The sequence below is a fragment of the Coregonus clupeaformis genome, unplaced genomic scaffold (assembly GCF_020615455.1).
Source record: "Coregonus clupeaformis isolate EN_2021a unplaced genomic scaffold, ASM2061545v1 scaf2086, whole genome shotgun sequence".
NCBI lineage: Eukaryota > Metazoa > Chordata > Actinopteri > Salmoniformes > Salmonidae > Coregonus > Coregonus clupeaformis.
This window is the reverse complement of record NW_025535540.1, coordinates 10752-36631: the sequence shown is the minus strand read 5'-3', so window position 1 is coordinate 36631 and position 25880 is coordinate 10752. Positions and strand designations below refer to the sequence as shown.

Here is a 25880-nt window from a genome sequence, read left to right as displayed (position 1 = left end):
TAAATCACGTCACTGGCTTGTATACTCTGATTGGTTAGAGACGATCCAATTGCTCATGACTTTGTTTTGTACAATGGCCCACAATTTCTCGTCAGGCAACCATTTCACTACCTTTCGCTCTTCTCTGCTTCTCTCAACCCCATATCTCTCAGTATGAGATGGTGACACACACACACACACACCATTTACATAATATACATAATATATCACAAACAGTGGTTGTTGCACATGCACATGTACAGACACAATCTGCGGGTTGGTGTATGACAAAGCTCTGGACCATGTGACACTGATAAGGAGTGACTGGCTCCTGTCGCCCAGCCATATGTCACACAGACAAAGGTAGACCCCATGCTCTCACAGAAACAGGAGTGGGGTGGCCAGGAAGCAGCACTTTTCCCCCCTGACATCAGCCCCCCCTTACCAAACACTCTGATCCTTTGAGAGTCAGTACTGAATCACCACACACAGACACTATCATTAGCGTATGAAACTGGTCTAGGAAGAGTGGTCCAACACTCAGCTAAGTAATTACCAAGATACACTACATGACCAAAAGCATGTGGATATCTGCTCGTCAAGCATCTCATTCCAAAAATGTCTACCCTCTGCCAGTTGTGCAACGCTTTCATACTTTTCCCATCGCATGTTGATCATATAGGGAAAAAAAAAGAGCCTGGCTGCAACTTAACGGGAGTAGTGACGTCAGATGAAGCGACCTTTACTTCCGTTTTTTCTGCGAAGAGAACTAGCCACGTCAGTGCCCTACAGCGCCTCCCCGTGGAGACTTTGGAAAGTTGAAGGCGATAACCTAAACTATTTATTCTAGACATATACAAGGTCTCTCAAACCTTCCTTATACTCTTCTAGATTCAGATACGGATTTGCATCCAGCCTGTGCACGGCCCAAAGACAAACAATATTTCAGTCAAGTCACTTTTATTTTATACAAAAATGCAGAAAATCATTCACTCCATTACATAAAATTTGGCAAAAAAATAAAAAGAACATAAAAAAGAAAAGAAAACAAATGTCCAGGTGGGGTGTATTTATGGTTGGATCTCGTACCCCAGCGGGTCCAGACTCTTATCCAATAAGAGAAGAGACGACTCCCTCATCTTCTGAAGGAACTTCCTCAGCTCATCTTTGGAGAACACCTGAGACAGAGAGAGAGAAGAGACAGAACATAGTTAGCAAAAAGAAGAAGAGGATGGGAAAGTAGAAGAGTGGAAGAGGAGACAGCAATACAGTGACAGGGAGAGATGCTGTGAGATGGTGTTGATATTGTATTGAGCTATAACGCTGTGAGATGGTGTTGATATTGTATTGAGCTATAATGCTGTGAGATGGTGTTGATATTGTATTGAGCTATAATGCTGTGAGATGGTGTTGTATTGTATTGAGCTATAATGCTGTGAGATGGTGTTGTATTGTATTGAGCTATAATGCTGTGAGATGGTGTTGATATTGTATTGAGCTATAATGCTGTGAGATGGTGTTGATATTGTATTGAGCTATAATGCTGTGAGATGGTGTTGATATTGTATTGAGCTATAACGCTGTGAGATGGTGTTGATATTGAGCTATAACGCTGTGAGATGGTGTTGATATTGTATTGAGCTATAATGCTGTGAGATGGTGTTGTATTGAGCTATAATGCTGTGAGATGGTGTTGTATTGTATTGAGCTATAATGCTGTGAGATGGTGTTGTATTGAGCTATAATGCTGTGAGATGGTGTTGTATTGTATTGAGCTATAATGCTGTGAGATGGTGTTGATATTGTATTGAGCTATAATGCTGTGAGATGGTGTTGATATTGTATTGAGCTATAACGCTGTGAGATGGTGTTGATATTGTATTGAGCTATAATGCTGTGAGATGGTGTTGTATTGAGCTATAATGCTGTGAGATGGTGTTGATATTGTATTGAGCTATAATGCTGTGAGATGGTGTTGTATTGAGCTATAATGCTGTGAGATGGTGTTGATATTGTATTGAGCTATAATGCTGTGAGATGGTGTTGTATTGAGCTATAATGCTGTGAGATGGTGTTGTATTGAGCTATAATGCTGTGAGATGGTGTTGATATTGTATTGAGCTATAACGCTGTGAGATGGTGTTGATATTGTATTGAGCTATAATGCTGTGAGATGGTGTTGATATTGTATTGAGCTATAATGCTGTGAGATGGTGTTGATATTGTATTGAGCTATAATGCTGTGAGATGGTGTTGATATTGTATTGAGCTATAATGCTGTGAGATGGTGTTGTATTGAGCTATAACGCTGTGAGATGGTGTTGTATTGAGCTATAACGCTGTGAGATGGTGTTGTATTGAGCTATAACGCTGTGAGATGGTGTTGTATTGAGCTATAATGCTGTGAGATGGTGTTGATATTGTATTGAGCTATAACGCTGTGAGATGGTGTTGATATTGTATTGAGCTATAACGCTGTGAGATGGTGTTGATATTGTATTGAGCTATAATGCTGTGAGATGGTGTTGATATTGTATTGAGCTATAATGCTGTGAGATGGTGTTGATATTGTATTGAGCTATAATGCTGTGAGATGGTGTTGATATTGTATTGAGCTATAATGCTGTGAGATGGTGTTGATATTGTATTGAGCTATAATGCTGTGAGATGGTGTTGTATTGTATTGAGCTATAATGCTGTGAGATGGTGTTGTATTGAGCTATAATGCTGTGAGATGGTGTTGTATTGAGCTATAACGCTGTGAGATGGTGTTGATATTGTATTGAGCTATAACGCTGTGAGATGGTGTTGATATTGTATTGAGCTATAATGCTGTGAGATGGTGTTGATATTGTATTGAGCTATAATGCTGTGAGATGGTGTTGATATTGTATTGAGCTATAATGCTGTGAGATGGTGTTGATATTGTATTGAGCTATAATGCTGTGAGATGGTGTTGATATTGTATTGAGCTATAATGCTGTGAGATGGTGTTGATATTGTATTGAGCTATAATGCTGTGAGATGGTGTTGTATTGTATTGAGCTATAATGCTGTGAGATGGTGTTGATATTGTATTGAGCTATAATGCTGTGAGATGGTGTTGATATTGTATTGAGCTATAACGCTGTGAGATGGTGTTGTATTGTATTGAGCTATAATGCTGTGAGATGGTGTTGTATTGTATTGAGCTATAATGCTGTGAGATGGTGTTGTATTGAGCTATAATGCTGTGAGATGGTGTTGTATTGAGCTATAATGCTGTGAGATGGTGTTGTATTGTATTGAGCTATAATGCTGTGAGATGGTGTTGATATTGTATTGAGCTATAATGCTGTGAGATGGTGTTGATATTGTATTGAGCTATAATGCTGTGAGATGGTGTTGATATTGTATTGAGCTATAATGCTGTGAGATGGTGTTGATATTGTATTGAGCTATAATGCTGTGAGATGGTGTTGTATTGTATTGAGCTATAATGCTGTGAGATGGTGTTGTATTGAGCTATAATGCTGTGAGATGGTGTTGTATTGAGCTATAACGCTGTGAGATGGTGTTGATATTGTATTGAGCTATAACGCTGTGAGATGGTGTTGATATTGTATTGAGCTATAACGCTGTGAGATGGTGTTGATATTGTATTGAGCTATAATGCTGTGAGATGGTGTTGATATTGTATTGAGCTATAATGCTGTGAGATGGTGTTGATATTGTATTGAGCTATAATGCTGTGAGATGGTGTTGATATTGTATTGAGCTATAATGCTGTGAGATGGTGTTGTATTGTATTGAGCTATAATGCTGTGAGATGGTGTTGATATTGTATTGAGCTATAATGCTGTGAGATGGTGTTGTATTGTATTGAGCTATAACGCTGTGAGATGGTGTTGATATTGTATTGAGCTATAATGCTGTGAGATGGTGTTGATATTGAGCTATAATGCTGTGAGATGGTGTTGATATTGTATTGAGCTATAATGCTGTGAGATGGTGTTGATATTGTATTGAGCTATAATGCTGTGAGATGGTGTTGATATTGTATTGAGCTATAATGCTGTGAGATGGTGTTGTATTGTATTGAGCTATAATGCTGTGAGATGGTGTTGATATTGTATTGAGCTATAATGCTGTGAGATGGTGTTGTATTGTATTGAGCTATAACGCTGTGAGATGGTGTTGATATTGTATTGAGCTATAATGCTGTGAGATGGTGTTGATATTGAGCTATAATGCTGTGAGATGGTGTTGATATTGTATTGAGCTATAACGCTGTGAGATGGTGTTGATATTGTATTGAGCTATAATGCTGTGAGATGGTGTTGATATTGTATTGAGCTATAATGCTGTGAGATGGTGTTGATATTGTATTGAGCTATAATGCTGTGAGATGGTGTTGATATTGTATTGAGCTATAATGCTGTGAGATGGTGTTGTATTGAGCTATAACGCTGTGAGATGGTGTTGTATTGAGCTATAACGCTGTGAGATGGTGTTGTATTGAGCTATAACGCTGTGAGATGGTGTTGTATTGAGCTATAATGCTGTGAGATGGTGTTGATATTGTATTGAGCTATAACGCTGTGAGATGGTGTTGATATTGTATTGAGCTATAACGCTGTGAGATGGTGTTGATATTGTATTGAGCTATAATGCTGTGAGATGGTGTTGATATTGTATTGAGCTATAATGCTGTGAGATGGTGTTGATATTGTATTGAGCTATAATGCTGTGAGATGGTGTTGATATTGTATTGAGCTATAATGCTGTGAGATGGTGTTGATATTGTATTGAGCTATAATGCTGTGAGATGGTGTTGTATTGTATTGAGCTATAATGCTGTGAGATGGTGTTGTATTGAGCTATAATGCTGTGAGATGGTGTTGTATTGAGCTATAACGCTGTGAGATGGTGTTGATATTGTATTGAGCTATAACGCTGTGAGATGGTGTTGATATTGTATTGAGCTATAATGCTGTGAGATGGTGTTGATATTGTATTGAGCTATAATGCTGTGAGATGGTGTTGATATTGTATTGAGCTATAATGCTGTGAGATGGTGTTGATATTGTATTGAGCTATAATGCTGTGAGATGGTGTTGATATTGTATTGAGCTATAATGCTGTGAGATGGTGTTGATATTGTATTGAGCTATAATGCTGTGAGATGGTGTTGTATTGTATTGAGCTATAATGCTGTGAGATGGTGTTGATATTGTATTGAGCTATAATGCTGTGAGATGGTGTTGATATTGTATTGAGCTATAACGCTGTGAGATGGTGTTGTATTGTATTGAGCTATAATGCTGTGAGATGGTGTTGTATTGTATTGAGCTATAATGCTGTGAGATGGTGTTGTATTGTATTGAGCTATAATGCTGTGAGATGGTGTTGTATTGAGCTATAATGCTGTGAGATGGTGTTGTATTGAGCTATAACGCTGTGAGATGGTGTTGATATTGTATTGAGCTATAACGCTGTGAGATGGTGTTGATATTGTATTGAGCTATAACGCTGTGAGATGGTGTTGATATTGTATTGAGCTATAATGCTGTGAGATGGTGTTGATATTGTATTGAGCTATAATGCTGTGAGATGGTGTTGATATTGTATTGAGCTATAATGCTGTGAGATGGTGTTGATATTGTATTGAGCTATAATGCTGTGAGATGGTGTTGTATTGTATTGAGCTATAATGCTGTGAGATGGTGTTGATATTGTATTGAGCTATAATGCTGTGAGATGGTGTTGTATTGTATTGAGCTATAACGCTGTGAGATGGTGTTGATATTGTATTGAGCTATAATGCTGTGAGATGGTGTTGATATTGAGCTATAATGCTGTGAGATGGTGTTGATATTGTATTGAGCTATAATGCTGTGAGATGGTGTTGATATTGTATTGAGCTATAATGCTGTGAGATGGTGTTGATATTGTATTGAGCTATAATGCTGTGAGATGGTGTTGTATTGAGCTATAATGCTGTGAGATGGTGTTGATATTGTATTGAGCTATAATGCTGTGAGATGGTGTTGATATTGTATTGAGCTATAATGCTGTGAGATGGTGTTGTATTGTATTGAGCTATAATGCTGTGAGATGGTGTTGATATTGTATTGAGCTATAACGCTGTGAGATGGTGTTGTATTGTATTGAGCTATAATGCTGTGAGATGGTGTTGATATTGTATTGAGCTATAATGCTGTGAGATGGTGTTGTATTGTATTGAGCTATAATGCTGTGAGATGGTGTTGATATTGTATTGAGCTATAACGCTTCATCAGCACTGATGTGAAAGAACTGGACAAGTGTCAGATGACGTGGAAGAGAGGAAGCCACACTAGACTATTAGGTGAATCTCAATAGTGTTTCCTTGAAGTCACAGTAGACTTGAGAAGCAGATGGTGGCAGACAAAGGAAAGGAGACAGAGAGGGGAGAGGATGAAGCCACTGTAGACTGAATTGAGATGCCCTCAGCCCAGGTCAGACTCCAGCGCAGACCATAGAAATATAATTTCTAGACTACAGTACAGACCTCATAGAGGCGGTGTTGGTCTGAGGCGATGATATCAGCCAGTCTGAGACTCTCCTGGTGGCGTTGTGTTCTCTGCAGTACTGTCTGCAACAGGAAGGACATCATGGGCAGACAGAGTCTACGGAGCAGCACCATCTGGTGGCCTCTCTCTGGGTCCTCCTCCGTATCCTGGAATAGAACAAGTGGTAGAAGTAATAATGTGTACCTAGAAATAACACAGTTGTACTGGAGACAGAGCTAATACAGGCTCAAACGCTAACCTAGCGCTGAGCCCTCACGCCACCAATCACTAACGGTAATACTCAGTTACAGACAGACACACACCTCTCTGACGTCGACCATCCAGCCCCCGTCCACAAACAGCAGGACGTTGTAGATTCTCTCCTTCACGTCTTCAGTCAGAGCCTCCAGACGGCCGGTCCAGTTGTCGTGTTCCATCTACAGGAGAGGAGGTCACACTTTAACACACCTTTTTTTTTAAATTTAGTCAATAGGCTGTTACGCTAAATAATAGCGTTGCTAGCATTAGCGTTCTTCCTCTGATCCAGGACCAGCTACACTAACAAATTAAACTCCTCACCAGTTCTACCGTAACACAGAGACTGATCTGGGATCAGCTACTCTAACAAATTAAACTCCTCACCAGTTCTACCGTAACACAGAGACTGATCTGGGATCAGAGTGTATTGTTCCTCACCAGTTCTACCGTAACACAGAGACTGATCTGGGATCAGAGTGTATTGTTCCTCACCAGTTCTACCGTAACACAGAGACTGATCTGGGATCAGAGTGTATTGTTCCTCACCAGTTCTACCGTAACACAGAGACTGATCTGGGATCAGCTACACTAACAAATTAAACTCCTCACCAGTTCTACCGTAACACAGAGACTGATCTGGGATCAGCTACTCTAACAAATTAAACTCCTCACCAGTTCTACCGTAACACAGAGACTGATCTGGGATCAGCTACTCTAACAAATTAAACTCCTCACCAGTTCTACCGTAACACAGAGACTGATCTGGGATCAGAGTGTATTGTGTACCTGGTACTCCTTCTCCTTCATCTCGAAGGCCACCTTCTCAGTGAACTTGGCCTGGGCCGGGGGGGCTGGGCTTCTGAGGGGGGGAGTTCATGTGATGGAACCACTCATTGAACGCCTCATGAGCTTCCTGGGGGGGTAACACACACACACACACACACACCTTATACAACTACAGGAGTCCCCTCTAAAAACGTTTAATAAACAGACGAGTCAATCACAGTGCTGCGAGAGCTTGTCCCCTCACCAGGTAAGCGCGGATACACAGGTGTTCCCTGATGGCGTTCTCATCCTCTGCAGGAAGGGGCGTGTCCAGGCCTAGCTCCTCCCACTGGCTGTATATCTCCCTCATTGAGTCCTCTGGGACCTTACCAAACACCTCCTTGGCTGCATCGTGTTTCTTAGAGGCTGGAGGAGATGAGAGAGAGAGGAGAGATAGCAATGGGTCAACAGCATGGTTGAAAAAGAGGGAGATTTTCAAAAGGTAGCCAATACAATGCAATGTTTGTATGGGCATGTGTTAGTAGTATGGGAAAGGGACTACCTCACACAGGAAGCATTGATCTGTTTCAGAACCGTGAGTGTGTGTGTAACGTACCCAGGAACTTCCTCATGATGGCGTTGCTCTGTTTGAGGGCCTCAGCTCTCTGGGCGGGGTCAAACACCAGCCAATCAATATGCCCTTTTCACGATGACGTCATCTAACTTCCGCCTTTCCGCGTAGCAGGTTAACTTCACTTCCGTTCGCCCGTAACCTGAGACTTCTCAACGAAAATACAACTGTTGACCACTAACTAGCAAGCTAGCTACTTGAAGAAATTCCAAAAGGTACGTTTAAGTTAAATTAGTAAAGTTAAGAGTAATAATGTTTACGTATATGCAATGGTTTGTAACTTGCTAACGTTATTGTTAATTCATAATTGTTCACTGCCTTAGTTACTTAAAAGTGGGCTAACGTTAGCTAACAACAACTTAGTACCAGATACCGATAACGTTAAAAGGTAGCGTTACATTGCTGCCTGGCTGTAATGTAACAAGTTTACTTAGCTAGCTATCTAACCCTTTGTTAGGCAGTTAGTTTATTCCTGAATGTATAGTAACTCACCTATTCAAATACTGTTGTGCATGATAGCTAGATAAATATTGATTCCTGGTCAAAGCTGAATGTTAATTTAGCTGTTTCTTTTCTCCCGGTGTCTGTATCGCAACAGTATCCCATCCAACACCGAAGCATGGCACAATCTTCGAGAAGATGCTATTGCAGTGTACCATTTTGTTCAAACAACAAACAGAAATTCCCGTATCTGAGTTTCCACGATTTCCCTGTTGATGGAGAAATACGTGCCCGTTGGGTGAGGGCGATCAGGAGAGATGAGGGACCAAGTTTTAAGATTCTTCGTGGGAGCACCTTTGTTTGCATTCAGCACTTTCCCCTGAGGATAGATACACATCGGCCAGTGGACGGATCCGTATTAAACAGGGATCAGTGCCGTCTAGATTCCACTGGAATGATTGGGGTAAGGATAGGTAGACAGCGTTAAACGTAATACTACTGTAATCCAATAATATATTACTTGTACAAAATGTTTAATAATTTAATCCTGATGCAATATAGCTGCTACATTTTGTCATTTTAGGGACTGAAAAGTGATTACCAAAATGTATCATGACAAGCATATGGTTAATCTCACAAGCTCGGGAGTCAGTTTACCAGCGAGCAAGAAAGCGTCTTGGTGTTGCTGTCCTGGATGATTCTGATCATGAGATGCCTGACAGCACAGAGGGTGCTTTGCCTGCAGTGACAAACGATCACGACTATGCCTGCCGTCCTTCTCCTGGTTAGTATTACAAATAAGAGTAACCATGTATCTGTTTGGCAAAAAAAGTAAAAGTATATGGCAGTTAAGTAAAAATACTATTTTATACTACGATTTGGAGTAACTGGTCTCTCTGTGAAAAGACTTGGCGTTTTAAACCTCATCCATCTTAGAAGCTTCTTCAGTTTTATTTATTGAAAATGGGATGGGATAGATGAGTAATAACTAACCTACCAACATGTATGCTTTTTTTTTTTTTTAAGGTAAACTGGACAGTGCTACTCAAAGAATTCGAGAGTTGGAGCTGCAAGTGTTGTCCCTAGAAATTGAGATCCAGCACCTGACAGTTAAGAAGCAGCATCCACTCCTTTTTAATTTTTGTGTCACAGATGAGGACTATCGCTACTACACACGATTCAGCTCAAAGGAGGTCTTCACTGTGTTTTGGGATTCTGTTTATCCCTCTGCTTCACGGCTTGTATACTGGTCTAAGGCACAGCAAACGGCACATGTGACACCTAGCCCTCACCGAAAACTTCCACTTATTGATGAACTATTTATGTTTCTGTGTCGTGTTGCAGCTGGGCTTCAGGAGAAAACCTTGTCTACCATCTTTGAGGTCAGCCTGTCCACAGTTAGCCGCATCATTTTAACATGGACTAGCTACCTTTACCAGGTTCTTGGCTCACTGCCGGTGTGGATGACAAGAGAGCAGGTGCAGGCCACAATGCCTGATAAGTTCAAGCTCTACTGCCCTCAGGTGAGAGTTATAGTAGACTGCACCGAGATCCGCTGTGAAACACCATCCTCCCTCTCACTACAGTCAGAAACCTTTTCGAGCTACAAAAATCACACCACCTTTAAAGGGCTGATTGGTGTAGCTCCATGTGGTGTTATCACATTTGTATCAAAAGCTCTACACAGGCTCCATCTCTCCGACATGGAAATAACACGGAAATGTCAGATCTTGCATTTACTTCAGCCCGGAGATGAATTAATGGCGGACAAGGGTTTCCTGATCGAGAGGATGTTGTCAGAAGTGGGGGCAACACTCGTCATCCCTCCACTGAAAAAATCTCCTCAGCTCAGCAGGGAGGACACTCTTAAGACCCAGGCCATCGCCCCGGCTGAGGATTTTAGTCGAGAGGGCCATACGGAGGGTGAAGGAGTACCATATCTGGGATGGGCTTGTTCCTCTTTCCACAGTGGGTTCAGTGAATCAGCTGTGGGCCATCTGCTGCCTCATGTCGAACTATCAGGGACCTCTTGACATTAAAGGAGACAAACCAGTCTGATGTTTTTGTCAACTGGAAGTTGTATATTTCCTGAGTAAGCTAGATGGGCTGTAAATAGAAGTACTTTTATATTACTGTATTGTATGTACAAAAAAATGTAAATATGGAATTAACTTTGTTGGTAATTTAATTGATCTAATGTTATACTGTATGTTTTTGTTAAGGGTAATAACTTTTTCATAGCTATTAATGAACCTAATGTGATATATTGTAAAAATATCCAACTATTAACCATGTTATGTGCTTATGTGTCATGGCACTGATGGAACTATTAAATATATGTTTGCAAGCAACTGCTTCCAATCCTTTTTGATTTTGGTAAGAGCATTTACAACATCGCAATCCTTTTCAAAATTTGTATTTCAATACATAGATATACAGTATATAACACAATTAAGTTCATTTGCAGTTAAAGAAAAACATGTCGACATTTACATCACAATCCTTTTCAAAATGTGTGTTTCAGTACATAGGAGATATACAGTATATGACAAGTTAATTTGCAGTTAAAGAAAAAAAATGTCAAAGGTTCACCTTCCACATTTACCTTAACACTATTTACACAAAAATTCTGCCTTATGTTTTATAACTTAAGAAGACATCCATGTAGATGTTATAATAGAAATGATCAAGCTTCTGTCGCATTGAGTGGATAATCTCCTCATCCCTAAAGATTCTCTCAACTGTGAAGTCAGTGCGGGTATCTGTAATGAAGTCACACCACTGAAGTCCGCTTAAGGCGAGTTGGCCTTGAACCTGATAGTAGTATTTGTGGCTCTTCTTAAGGCAGGCCTGGCCTTTAACTGTGATCAGGTGTTTAACTTGGGTAACATTTTCAACATCGCAACTCTTAACCTCAGCAAGACCAAATGGTGGTGCTTCTGTTGGGCAGAAGACTTTAGCATCCGGGCTGGCTGCAAGGTGAGGTGAATCAGGGTGGATGATGACCCCGCATTGTTTCAGAGAGACATCACAAAAATCAGAATATTGCCTCTATCTCAGGTTCCAGATCCAACCTCTTCTCATAGCAGCTGTCTGAGGAGTTCCTCTCAGAATGCGGGTTGCCAAAGCCTTGGCAGACAACTCCCCTAACATGGCATATTTCACGGAATCTGCTGGCTGTCAGTCGGGGTTTGCGTACCTGGCTCCACAGCTGGCATTCTGACTGCATTCTTGTTTCTGCTTCAATAGCAGCAGACATCTCCCTCTGACACAATCAGGCTGTCCAAATGACATTGTTGTATGTAGTTGGGCTCAAAATCAATGGGAAATTTAAAGTTGTAACCTTCAATAGGCAACTGAGGAAACTCACTGGCACCAGGGTGTTTAATAATATCTCTACTTAATTCTAGAGGGCACTGGTAAGAAAGCACAGACCCAAATGGCACAGGGCCAAATTTAGAGTCCACCAAATTAAGGCCCTCAAGCCCGTGCAGCAATTTGCAAATCCCTGGTTGTGGACGGATGTCTTTCAGTTTCTCAGCACTGGCCATGACGTGAGGATCCGGAATAGGCCCTGGCATGAAAGTGAGAAATGTCAAGTTTAGATTTCATTAAATGCCACCTTATCTTTTTCACTAAAAAAGACAACCACACTCATCCAGTCTCGTACATGCTTCTAATACAAATAAAAAAATATCCACTGAAAGTCTATATAAAAAGTAACAAATAATAATCACTTTTATGTTTGTATTATTTTAGAAATGCACTAAAGTCTTTGTGCTCTAGTACAGGCGGGGGCTCATTCAGACTCACCATCATAGGCTCGGTACAGTGTGCACTTCACTCCAGCTCTGACACTTGTTTTTTTCTTAGCCGCTGGTTTACACACCGCCATATCATTGGTGGCCTCTGGTACAATTCCCTGTGATATAATAATGATGAACAATACATTGTCAAAAGTCAATACAAACTGCAAAGTTCTGCATCAGTGTAACAAATAATATCTGACCTGTGTCCTAGGCCGGTGCCAGGTCTGCAGTGCGCTGGTGCATGACAGAGGCAATGGCACTGTCTTAAAGCCCATGGTAACATAGTGAGCACTTTGAAAAGAAGTGCTACTATGTGATTACATAGTGCTTTCCCAGCAGAGCAGGAACATGACATGTGATTGAGTACCACAGGAACCTCTGCAGAGTCTAGTGTAACCTGTTCATAGAGACATAACAATTAGTGCTGTACTTACAAAACATTTTTTCTGCGTTTCATTATAAACTACTGTACACAATTTTCAAAACCCAATTTCTTTTTTAATTAAGAAAAATTGGCTGTTCTGAAACCTTTGACAAGTAGTGCCAACACTTATCGAAAATTTGAACATTTTGAGTTATCACAGAATCTTTCCCAGTCTTTATTGCCGTCAACAACCCACATCGGTTTGTAAGAATTTCGTTGTGTATTAAGTTTAATGATACAAAATCAGAGCTCAGACTGAGAAACAAACTGATCCACAGTGGAACTTTGTGGAATCATTCTTATTAAATCTGCAACCGCAGCAAAACACAACAAAAAGAAAACTTATCTATCTTAACCTATCTTATCATAATGTTAGAGAACTGTTTATCTGAGAAACCTGAAGCCGATGAGCCTCCTCATTTTTCTTCATGGACCTGTAACATCGCCCTCTCACTGTCACCTCACCGTTAACTACACTTGAGACTGTTTCAATACAGTGATTGGGAGAAAGGGCGCAGCATTAGCCATTAATACATTACTGACTCTTATCTTACGGTCGATACAAACAGCAGTAATATTAAAAAGAGGCTGCAAAACAGAAACTCGTCAGCTCATAACCTTCGCTAGCATAGGGCTAATTTAAGCTAAATAAAGATAAACACGTACCTTCATAATCAAACAGGTAACCTTCAACGAAGAACTTGTAGCCTTTATCAAGCTTCGATCTTGAAGTAAGGGACCACTTGTCAGCAAGTCGTTCTACGTCGTTAAGTCGTATTGGTGGCAGATGTGAAAGGGACTGGGTGAACTCCATAATGATGTGCTACTAGCTAAGCGTTCCTAAGCGACACCGGATGTAAACATAACCTGCATCGCGGCAGAACGGAAGTTGTCTGACGTCACGTGAAAAGGGCCTATCACATCAATCTTCCTCTGGTCCTCCTGGGGGGGGTAGGGAGGTACAGGGTTAACATGACCACATGGTCCTCCTGGGGGGTAGGTACAGGGTTAACATGACCACATGGTCCTCCTGGGGGGTAGGGAGGTACAGGGTTAACATGACCACATGGTCCTCCTGGGGGGGGTAGGGAGGTACAGGGTTAACATGACCACATGGTCCTCCTGGGGGGTAGGGAGGTACAGGGTTAACATGACCACATGGTCCTCCTGGGGGGTAGGGAGGTACAGGGTTAACATGACCACATGGTCCTCCTGGGGGGTAGGGAGGTACAGGGTTAACATGACCACATGGTCCTCCTGGGGGGTAGGGAGGTACAGGGGTTAACATGACCACATGGTCCTCCTGGGGGGGTAGGGAGGTACAGGGTTAACATGACCACATGGTCCTCCTGGGGGGTAGGGAGGTACAGGGTTAACATGACCACATGTCCTCCTGGGGGGTAGGGAGGTACAGGGTTAACATGACCACATGGTCCTCCTGGGGGGGTAGGGAGGTACAGGGTTAACATGACCACATGGTCCTCCTGGGGGAGGTACAGGGTTAACATGACCACATGGTCCTCCTGGGGGGTAGGGAGGTACAGGGTTAACATGACCACATGGTCCTCCTGGGGGGGTAGGGAGGTACAGGGTTAACATGACCACATGGTCCTCCTGGGGGGGTAGGGAGGTACAGGGTTAACATGACCACATGGTCCTCCTGGGGGTAGGGAGGTACAGGGTTAACATGACCACATGGTCCTCCTGGGGTGGGGGAGGTACAGGGTTAACATGACCACATGGTCCTCCTGGGGGAGGTACAGGGTTAACATGACCACATGGTCCTCCTGGGGGGTAGGGAGGTACAGGGTTAACATGACCACATGGTCCTCCTGGGGGGGTACAGGGTTAACATGACCACATGGTCCTCCTGGGGGGGTACAGGGTTAACATGACCACATGGTCCTCCTGGGGGGTAGGGAGGTACAGGGTTAACATGACCACATGGTCCTCCTGGGGGGTAGGGAGGTACAGGGGGTTAACATGACCACATGGTCCTCCTGGGGGGTAGGGAGGTACAGGGTTAACATGACCACATGGTCCTCCTGGGGGGTAGGGAGGTACAGGGTTAACATGACCACATGGTCCTCCTGGGGGGTAGGGAGGTACAGGGTTAACATGACCACATGGTCCTCCTGGGGGGTAGGGAGGTACAGGGTTAACATGACCACATGGTCCTCCTGGGGGGGTAGGGAGGTACAGGGTTAACATGACCACATGGTCCTCCTGGGGGGTAGGGAGGTACAGGGTTAACATGACCACATGGTCCTCCTGGGGGTTAGGGAGGTACAGGGTTAACATGACCACATGGTCCTCCTGGGGGTAGGGAGGTACAGGGTTAACATGACCACATGGTCCTCCTGGGGGTAGGGAGGTACAGGGTTAACATGACCACATGGTCCTCCTGGGGGGGTAGGGAGGCAGGGGTTAACATGACCACATGGTCCTCCTGGGGGGTAGGGAGGTACAGGGTTAACATGACCACATGGTCCTCCTGGGGGTAGGGAGGTACAGGGTTAACATGACCACATGGTCCTCCCGGGGGGTAGGGAGGTACAGGGTTAACATGACCACATGGTCCTCCTGGGGGGGTAGGGAGGTACAGGGTTAACATGACCACATGGTCCTCCTGGGGGGGTAGGGAGGTACAGGGTTAACATGACCACATGGTCCTCCTGGGGGGTAGGGAGGTACAGGGTTAACATGACCACATGGTGTTGGTGTTTCCCTTCGTAGCGGTGAGGTGCCAGTGTGTGTGTTTCGTACCACTGAGGTGCCAGTGTCCAGTGCAGGGGTGAGGTCATGATGAGCGAACTCCTCAGTGTCTCTCTCTGATGTTCTCCATCACCATCTTAGTGACCGCTGCCACGTCCAGACCTGACCACAACACAACAGTTAGATACCTGTACCTTTGAAAAGGCGCAATATGCAGAAATCGCCCGCCATTTCCTGGATGCTAAAATTCTAATAGTTTGCCTAATTTCAGTTTATATGACAAAACAAGCCAGTATAGTGTAGAGAACCATTGTACCATCTACGGGAGCATAGAAAAAGCGCACATAGAAGATCTCTACCGCTTCTTAGACTTGCTTTCAATGAGAACGACAGATCTATAACTCAGATTTCTATGTGCATTTGGTCAGGTTGCACAAACATTTACATATTGCAAGTTTAACAGACATTGTTTTTTTTCCCCCACCTTCCTACAGTCCATAGCTGCAGAAAAGCGAAAGTCTGCATGGTCAATTTTATCATATGTACGAACCTAATTTAATTGCCGGTTGTCGAATCTCAGATGCATGTCAGACTGACTGTAGCTTTAGACCAGGGGGGCCCATTCCATCCCCGCTGGAGATTTGAGTATTTAGTATGTGTATTAATTTATCTTCTATGTATTTTTTATTTGCTTTTTGGGGAGATAAACAATCTTAAAATCGACATTGAAATTACTAAAACCTAATCAAAACTGTGTAGAAATGATAATGAACCTACAGTTACAGTCTCTTCACTGTGTCCAGCTTGATAACAGTCATTTATAGTCTCTTCACTGTGTCCAGCTTGATAACAGTCATTTATAGTCTCTTCACTCTGTCCAGCTTGATAACAGTCATTTATAGTCTCTTCACTCTGTCCAGCTTGATAACAGTCATTTATAGTCTCTTCACTCTGTCCAGCTTGATAACAGTCATTTATAGTCTCTTCACTGTGTCCAGCTTGATAACAGTCATTTATAGTCTCTTCACTGTGTCCAGCTTGATAACAGTCATTTATAGTCTCTTCACTGTGTCCAGCTTGATAACAGTCATTTATAGTCTCTTCACTCTGTCCAGCTTGATAACAGTCATTTATAGTCTCTTCACTGTGTCCAGCTTGATAACAGTCATTTATAGTCTCTTCACTGTGTCCAGCTTGATAACAGTCATTTATAGTCTCTTCACTGTGTCCAGCTTGATAACAGTCATTTATAGTCTCTTCACTCTGTCCAGCTTGATAACAGTCATCGAACCAAAAGCTAGACAGTCGGGAAGCATCGGAAATTCCAGAAGTGATGATAGAGGACTTCTTTCCAGCAAATTTAAATGGCGAGGAAATATAATACATTTTAAGTGCGGTCCTCTGGACCTCTGTGAAGACCAAATGTGGCCCGCGGGGAAAGAATGTGTTTGACACCCCTGCTTTAGACTAAAGGAACCCCCCCACCCATCCCAGCAACCTCTGTGTGAGACACTGACCTGCCTCCCTGGCCAGCTCCAGACAGCGTTGTCTCTGGTTAGCCTCAGTGACCTCCTCTAGGAAGTGAGCGTACTGGGCGGTGGCAATGTCTGACGGCAGGTGACTGACATAGAAGGCGATCAGGTCAACCTGCTTTTCCCTCATCAACAGAGAGACGTAGGCCTTCAGGACATCCACCGATACCTCCTCCTGATTAGGGGGGGGGGGGAGAACATGAGTGGAGGGATTAGGGGTAGGGGGGGAACGGATATGTGGATTGTGGAAGGTGGTGTGTGTGAGGAATGGTTGATCTTTATATAGGTGTATGACAGCAAAAGTGTGTTTCTCTCTCTCTGTGTGTAGATGATACCTTGAGCTGCATGCCCAGGCTACGGTAGAACAGCAACAGGTGAGAGGGCAGAGCTGGACTCCTGGTCAACCAGTTACTGAACTCCTCCAGGAGACCTGACACACAAAATACTGTTTTATACTGGGACCATTTCATAAAGCAGTAACATACCTGCAGTAACCAGAACCACAAAGTCCAACTGGATACTGACTGACTACCTCATGACTTTTGTCTGTCTGTACAGTCTTTCCATAGGCTGACACAGACATGGCCATGGATTTAAAGTAACAGTCCAGTGAAAATCTTCATTGGCTGCTTTTTAACATAATTAAACAATAGTAAGGAAAACTATTTCACTCACATTGTAATTAATTATAGGTCATATTTCATAAATATGTGGAAACACTAAAACCGTTACTTTAAGGTTATTAACAGACTCACCATCCAGGTCTCCCAGGATGACTAACTTCTGGATGATGTGGTAATGTTCTTTAGTCTCCTCCAGGACTTTCTGTGGAGAAGAAGGAAGGAGACATTCAGGGTCTTTCACAGGACTATGGGAGTCCGTAAGACTGGTCGGATGTACATAGCTAGCAGACTGGTCTGATGTACACTACCGGTCAAAAGTTTGGGGTCACTTAGAAATGTCCTTGTTTTCGAAAGAAAAGCAAATTTGTTGTCCATTAAAATAACATTAAATTGATCAGAAATACAGTGTAGACATTGTTAATGTTGTAAATGGCTATTGTAGCTGGAAACGGCTGATTTTTAATGGAATATCTACATAGGCCTACAGAGGCCCATTGTCAGCAACCATCAGTCCTGTGTTCTAATTGCACGTTGTGTTTGCTAATCCAAGTTTATCATTTTAGAAAGGCTAACTGATCATTAGAAAACCCTTTTGCAAAAAAAAAGCTGGCCTTGAGACTAGTTGAGTATCTGGAGCGTCACCAATTGTGGGTTCGATTACAGGCTCAAAATGGCCAGAAACAAATAACTTTCTTCTGAAACTCGTCAGTCTATTCTTGTTCTGAGAAATTATGGCTATTCCATGGGAGAAATTGCCAAGAAACTGAAGATCTCGTACGACGCTGTGTACTACTCCCTTCACCGGGATGCTGACCTAGGCAGAGTTGAAAAGAAAAAGCCATATCTTAATCTTATCTTTTTATTGGCCAGTCTGAAATATGGCTTTTTCTTTGCATCTCTGCCTAGAAGGTCAGCATCCTGGAGTCGCCTCTTCACTGTTGACGTTGAGACTGGTGTTTTGCAGGTACTATTTAATGAAGTTGCCAGTTGAGGACCTGTGAGGCATCTGTTTCTCAAACTAGACACTAATGTATTTGTCCTCTTGCTCAGTTGTGCACCGGGGCCTCCCACTCCTCTTTCTATTCTGGTTAGAGACAGTTTGTGCTGTTCTGTGAAGAGAGTAGTACACAGCGTTGTACAAGATCTTCAGTTTCTTGGCAATTTCTCGCATGGAATAGCCTTCATTTCTCAGAACAAGAATAGACTGACGAAGTTTCAGAAGAAAGTTATTTGTTTCTGGCCATTTTGAGCATGTAATCGAACCCACAATTGCTGATTCTCCAGATACTCAACTAGTCTCAAGAAGGCCAGTTTTATTGCTTCTTTAAATCAGCACAACATTTTTCAGCTATGCTAACATAATTGCAAAAGGGTTTTCTAATGATCAATTAGCCTTTTAAAATGATAAACTTGGATTAGCAAACACAACGTGCCATTGGAACGCAGGACTGATGGTTGCTGATAATGGGCCTCTGTACGCCTATGTAGATATTCCATTAAAAAAATAAAAATCAGCCTTTTCCAGCTACAATAGCCATTTACAACATTAACAATGTCTACACTGTATTTCTGATCAAGTAAGTTATTTTAAAAAGGGACAAAAAAAAAATGCTTTTCTTTCGAAAACAAGGACATTTCTAAGTGACCCCAAACTTTTGAACGGTAGTGTACATAGCTAGTAGACTGGTCTGATGTACACACATAGCTAGCAGACTGGTCTGATGTACACACATAGCTAGCAGACTGGTCTGATGTACACAGCTAGCAGACTGGTCTGATGTACACACATAGCTAGCAGACTGGTCTGATGTACACACATAGCTAGCAGACTGGTCTGATGTACACACATAGCTAGCAGACTGGTCTGATGTACACACATAGCTAGCAGACTGGTCTGATGTACACACATAGCTAGCAGACTGGTCTGATGTACACACATAGCTAGCAGACTGGTCTGATGTACACACATAGCTAGCAGACTGGTCTGATGTACACACATAGCTAGCAGACTGGTCTGATGTACACACATAGCTAGCAGACTGGTCTGATGTACACACACATAGCTAGCAGACTGGTCTGATGTACACACACATAGCTAGCAGACTGGTCTGATGTACACACATAGCTAGCAGACTGGTCTGATGTACACACATAGCTAGCAGACTGGTCTGATGTACACACATAGCTAGCAGACTGGTCTGATGTACACACATAGCTAGCAGACTGGTCTGATGTACACACACATAGCTAGCAGACTGGTCTGATGTACACACACATAGCTAGCAGACTGGTCTGATGTACACATAGCTAGCAGACTGTCTGATGTACACACATAGCTAGCAGACTGGTCTGATGTACACACATAGCTAGCAGACTGGTCTGATGTACACACACATAGCTAGCAGACTGGTCTGATGTACACACATAGCTAGCAGACTGGTCTGATGTACACACATAGCTAGCAGACTGGTCTGATGTACACACATAGCTAGCAGACTGGTCTGATGTACACACATAGCTAGCAGACTGGTCTGATGTACACACATAGCTAGCAGACTGGTCTGATGTACACACATAGCTAGCAGACTGGTCTGATGTACACACATAGCTAGCAGACTGGTCTGATGTACACACATAGCTAGCAGACTGGTCTGATGTACACACATAGCTAGCAGACTGGTCTGATGTACACACATAGCTAGCAGACTGGTCTGATGTACACACATAGCTAGCAGACTGGTCTGATGTACACACATAGCTAGCAGACTGGTCTGATGTACACACATAGCTAGCAGACTGGTCTGATGTACACACATAGCTAGCAGACTGGTCTGATGTACACACATAGCTAGCAGACTGGTCTGATGTACACACACATAGCTAGCAGACTGGTCTGATGTACACACATAGCTAGCAGACTGGTCTGATGTACACACATAGCTAGCAGACTGGTCTGATGTACACACATAGCTAGCAGACTGGTCTGATGTACACACATAGCTAGCAGACTGGTCTGATGTACACACATAGCTAGCAGACTGGTCTGATGTACACACATAGCTAGCAGACTGGTCTGATGTACACACATAGCTAGCAGACTGGTCTGATGTACACACACATAGCTAGCAGACTGGTCTGATGTACACACACATAGCTAGCAGACTGGTCTGATGTACACACATAGCTAGCAGACTGGTCTGATGTACACACATAGCTAGCAGACTGGTCTGATGTACACACATAGCTAGCAGACTGGTCTGATGTACACACATAGCTAGCAGACTGGTCTGATGTACACACATAGCTAGCAGACTGTCTGATGTACACACATAGCTAGCAGACTGGTCTGATGTACACACATAGCTAGCAGACTGGTCTGATGTACACACATAGCTAGCAGACTGGTCTGATGTACACACATAGCTAGCAGACTGGTCTGATGTACACACATAGCTAGCAGACTGGTCTGATGTACACACATAGCTAGCAGACTGGTCTGATGTACACACATAGCTAGCAGACTGGTCTGATGTACACACATAGCTAGCAGACTGGTCTGATGTACACACACATAGCTAGCAGACTGGTCTGATGTACACACATAGCTAGCAGACTGGTCTGATGTACACACATAGCTAGCAGACTGGTCTGATGTACACACATAGCTAGCAGACTGGTCTGATGTACACACACAGCTAGCAGACTGGTCTGATGTACACACACAGCTAGCAGACTGGTCTGATGTACACACATAGCTAGCAGACTGGTCTGATGTACACACATAGCTAGCAGACTGGTCTGATGTACACACATAGCTAGCAGACTGGTCTGATGTACACACATAGCTAGCAGACTGGTCTGATGTACACAGCTAGCAGACTGGTCTGATGTACACACATAGCTAGTTTGACAGAGCAGACAAACATATGCTCACCTTTGACTCTGTTGCTAACAGCTCCTCAAACACCTTCTCTAGTGTCCAGCTGGAGTGAAAAGGGAGAAATATTACCATTTGCATTTAGAAATATAAGCTGATGCACTGAGGAAGGTTAGGGTCCTGATACCCAGCCCTCCGCTGCCTCTACTAGAGGATGGGGATCTTACTGGCCTCCAGGTATTATCTACTAGAGGATGTACAGTGGGGAAAAAAAAGTATTTAGTCAGCCACCAATTGTGCAAGTTCTCCCACTTAAAAAGATGAGAGAGGCCTGTAATTTTCATCATAGGTACACGTCAACTATGACAGACAAATTGAGAAAAATATCCAGAAAATCACATTGTATGATTTTTAATGAATTTATTTGTAAATTATAGTGGAAAATAAGTATTTGGTCACCTACAAACAAGCAAGATTTCTGGCTCTCACAGACCTGTAACTTCTTATTTAAGAGGCTCCTCTGTCCTCCACTCGTTACCTGTATTAATGGCACCTGTTTGAACTTGTTATCAGTATAAAAGACACCTGTCCACAACCTCAAACAGTCACACTCCAAACTCCACTACAGCCAAGACCAAAGAGCTGTCAAAGGACACCAGAAACAAAATTGTAGACCTGCACCAGGCTGGGAAGACTAAATCTGCAATAGGTAAGCAGCTTGGTTTGAAGAAATCAACTGTGGGAGCAATTATTAGGAAATGGAAGACATACAAGACCACTGATAATCTCCCTCGATCTGCGGCTCCACGCAAGATCTCACCCCGTGGGGTCAAAATGATCACAAGAACGGTGAGCAAAAATCCCAGAACCACACGGGGGGACCTAGTGAATGACCTGCAGAGAGCTGGGACCAAAGTAACAAAGCCTACCATCAGTAACACACTACGCCGCCAGGGACTCAAATCCTGCAGTGCTAGATGTGTCCCCCTGCTTAAGCCAGTACATGTCCAGGCCCGTCTGAAGTTTGCTAGAGTGCATTTGGATGATCCAGAAGAGGATTGGGAGAATGTCATATGGTCAGATGAAACCAAAATAGAACTTTTTTGGTAAAAACTCAACTCATCGTGTTTGGAGGACAAAGAATGCTGAGTTGCATCCAAAGAACACCATACCTACTGTGAAGCATGGTGGTGGAAACATCATGCTTTGGGGCTGTTTTTCTGCAAAGGGACCAGGACGACTGATCCGTGTAAAGGAAAGAATGAATGGGGCCATGTATCGTGAGATTTTGAGTGAAAACCTCCTTCCATCAGCAAGGGCATTGAAGATGAAACGTGGCTAGGTCTTTAAGCATGACAATGATCCCAAACACACCGCCCGGGCAACGAAGGAGTGGCTTCGTAAGAAGCATTTCAAGGTCCTGGAGTGGCCTAGCCAGTCTCCAGATCTCAACCCCATATAAAATCTTTGGAGGGAGTTGAAAGTCCATGTTGCCCAGCGACAGCCCCAAAACATCACTGCTCTAGAGGAGATCTGCATGGAGGAATGGGCCAAAATACCAGCAACAGTGTGTGAAAACCTTGTGAAGTCTTACAGAAAACATTTGACCTGTGTCATTGCCAACAAAGGGTATATAACAAAGTATTGAGAAACTTTTGTTATTGACCAAATACTTATTTTCCACCATAATTTGCAATTAAATTCATTAAAAAAATCCTACAATGTGATTTTCAGGATATTTTTTTCTAATTTTGTCTGTCATAGTTGACGTGTACCTATGATGAAAATTACAGGCCTCTCTCATCTTTTTAAGTGGGAGAACTTGCACAATTGGTGGCTGACTAAATACTTTTTTCCCCACTGTATTCTCTAGGCAGGGCTGCCCACTAAAGGATATTGTCCCTGGGTAAGGCTACCTACTAGAGGCTGGGGATCTTACTTGGCCTCCAGGTATTCTTGTGGCAGCTCCTCCAGCTCCTCGCTGCCCATTCCTGAGGACCTGACCTCCTGTTCCACCAGAGAGTCTACCAGGACCCTGAAGTAGGCCCACACACTGTCCTCCCACGACTCACACACTGGGAGCAGCTAGAGGAGAGAGAGAGAGAGACATATCAGTCCATCACCAGTCGAGGATAGTCCTGGCCATTACCAGTCGAGGATAGTCCTCTCTTATGTGAACATTGCTGTTATAGGTTTACTTTCACAAGGCGTTTCACCTTCCCTGAGACACACCACCCTCCTCCACCTGACACCACCCTCCTCCACCTGACACCACCCAGAGAGGGGGCTTAGGGAGATACACCACACTACATACCCGTTTGAGGTTCCCACTCAGAGCAGCGTAGATGGCTCTCTCATATCTGCTGACGTGTTCGTGTCAGCCATCCTCCAGCAGCACACCTTCCATAAACAGCGGTGAGGGTTCCCCTCCACTGGTAGCAGCTCTGCACCGCCTGGACTCACACACCCCTCAGTTCCATTCCAGACCATACATAGGGACCTGCGTTTAGGGCTGTTATGGGGACCGGATTACCGCCACAAGTCATGACCGCAGTCACATTTCACGTGAGTGTTTTTAGTCACGGTAATTAGGCTTCTCCAAGCTCTGATGCTGCTGCTGGTCATTAGTAGCCTACCAAACTTGCTAACAACCTGGTCCTCAGCACTCTATTGTCCCTCTAATCACTCTGACATTAATGCAAATGTAATCGAAAATCTAATCAAACACTTCATGAGAGCCCATGAGCTCACGTTGCTCAACATTTCTATAGGCAATTGCGTGAGAAAACATAGTGATGGCCTCTATTAAAAAGAGGAGGATCCCATCAGCTTTCTATAGGCTAGGCCTACTATATTTATTTCTCAACTTTCCTAATATTAAGCACATGGCTTCTCTTTACAACAGGAGTATAGCCTACCTGGCTGGCATGAAACTGAACCACTGGAAAATGATTTATTTTGCCGCATGTGCACACTCCCTCAAATCGTTTGGAGAAAATATCCTCTCTATTCTATTCAGCTTTGTTCAATTGTATTCTTCATTACTATAAAATAATATAAAATAATGCCACAGGATTTCTAAGCAGATCTTGTCTGCTAAATGAACTAGTGTAGCCCACAGCCATATGGCATAGCCAGATCAGGGCATAACATAAGGACGACTCAGAGTATGCTATTCTGTTCTTCTGAAATAGACTACATTTTCTTCATATCATGCTTCTTTAGACCTGTCTAAAATAAATAATGGATTTATTGTGACGGTGTAGGCTATATTACATGGATTTAGTAGACTTTTTTTAAATATAGATGTTCCAAAAGGTCTGCATCAATGGCTTGTAGGCTATGAATGTTAGCCAGGAGATGCTAAACATTTGTATGTTAATTAAAACAGTCAATTACCGTGAGACCGGCAGTTATTTGCTTGACAATCACCGGCTGACAAAATGTCATGACCGCCACAGCCCTACTTGTGTTAAACATCTGTTGGGGTGAGAGTGTAAGGTTGAGAACTGACCTCCGTTGATGTTGGGGTCGTGGTAGAAGCTTCCACCCTCCAGAGTAGCAGCCCTCCATGCCTGTCCACAGCGCTTACAAAGCCTCTGGGCCTACACACAAACACGTCATTGAGACTAGAAATCAGCTCAGTATACCCTCCCGTCCACCAGGTGGCGCCGTACTGAGATCTGTCTCAAATAACACCCCTATTACCTGTATAGTGCAGTACTTTTGACCAGAGCCAAGAGGTCTCTGGTCAGAAGTAGTGCACTACACAGGGAATAGGGTGTTATTTGGGAGGCGGCCGGTGTCTCACCTCGTCAGTCATGCCCGCTCTGAGGAGGGTGAACAGGTACTTCAGCAGCCTGGCGTCATTCTCTCTGTCCAGGTCTGCCAGGGGACGCTTCTGTCTGATGGGGGCGTCAGGGTCCTAAAGACAGACAGAGTTAGTTTACGTTCAAAGTAAACAACGTATTCCCTATCATGGCACAAGAGCATGTGTCTGTAGGAGAGGGAGTGTGTGAGAGTGTGTGGGAGTGTGTGTGTATGTATGAGAGCTAGATAGTCCCTCCTACCAGCTCAGTAACCAGGGGAACATTGAAGCCTGTGCTGGATGCGTTTCTCCTCTGTTTCAGAGCATGAAGGGTATTCTCCCTGAAAGTCAAACACACAGAATATTAGCCAAGTCACACGGGGGTCTTCCTAAACTACATACAACACTGAGAAAACACGGAAGTGCTTGTCTCTCAAAATGACTCCAGCTACTTACCAGTACACAGACTTGGCGTAGTATTCATT

At 43.3% G+C, this 25880-nt stretch overlaps 1 pseudogene; it reads right to left on the bottom strand.

Moving 5' to 3' along the window:
- Window positions 1-1003: 1003 nt before the first annotated feature.
- Window positions 1004-25880, bottom strand: LOC121557538 (annotated as a pseudogene).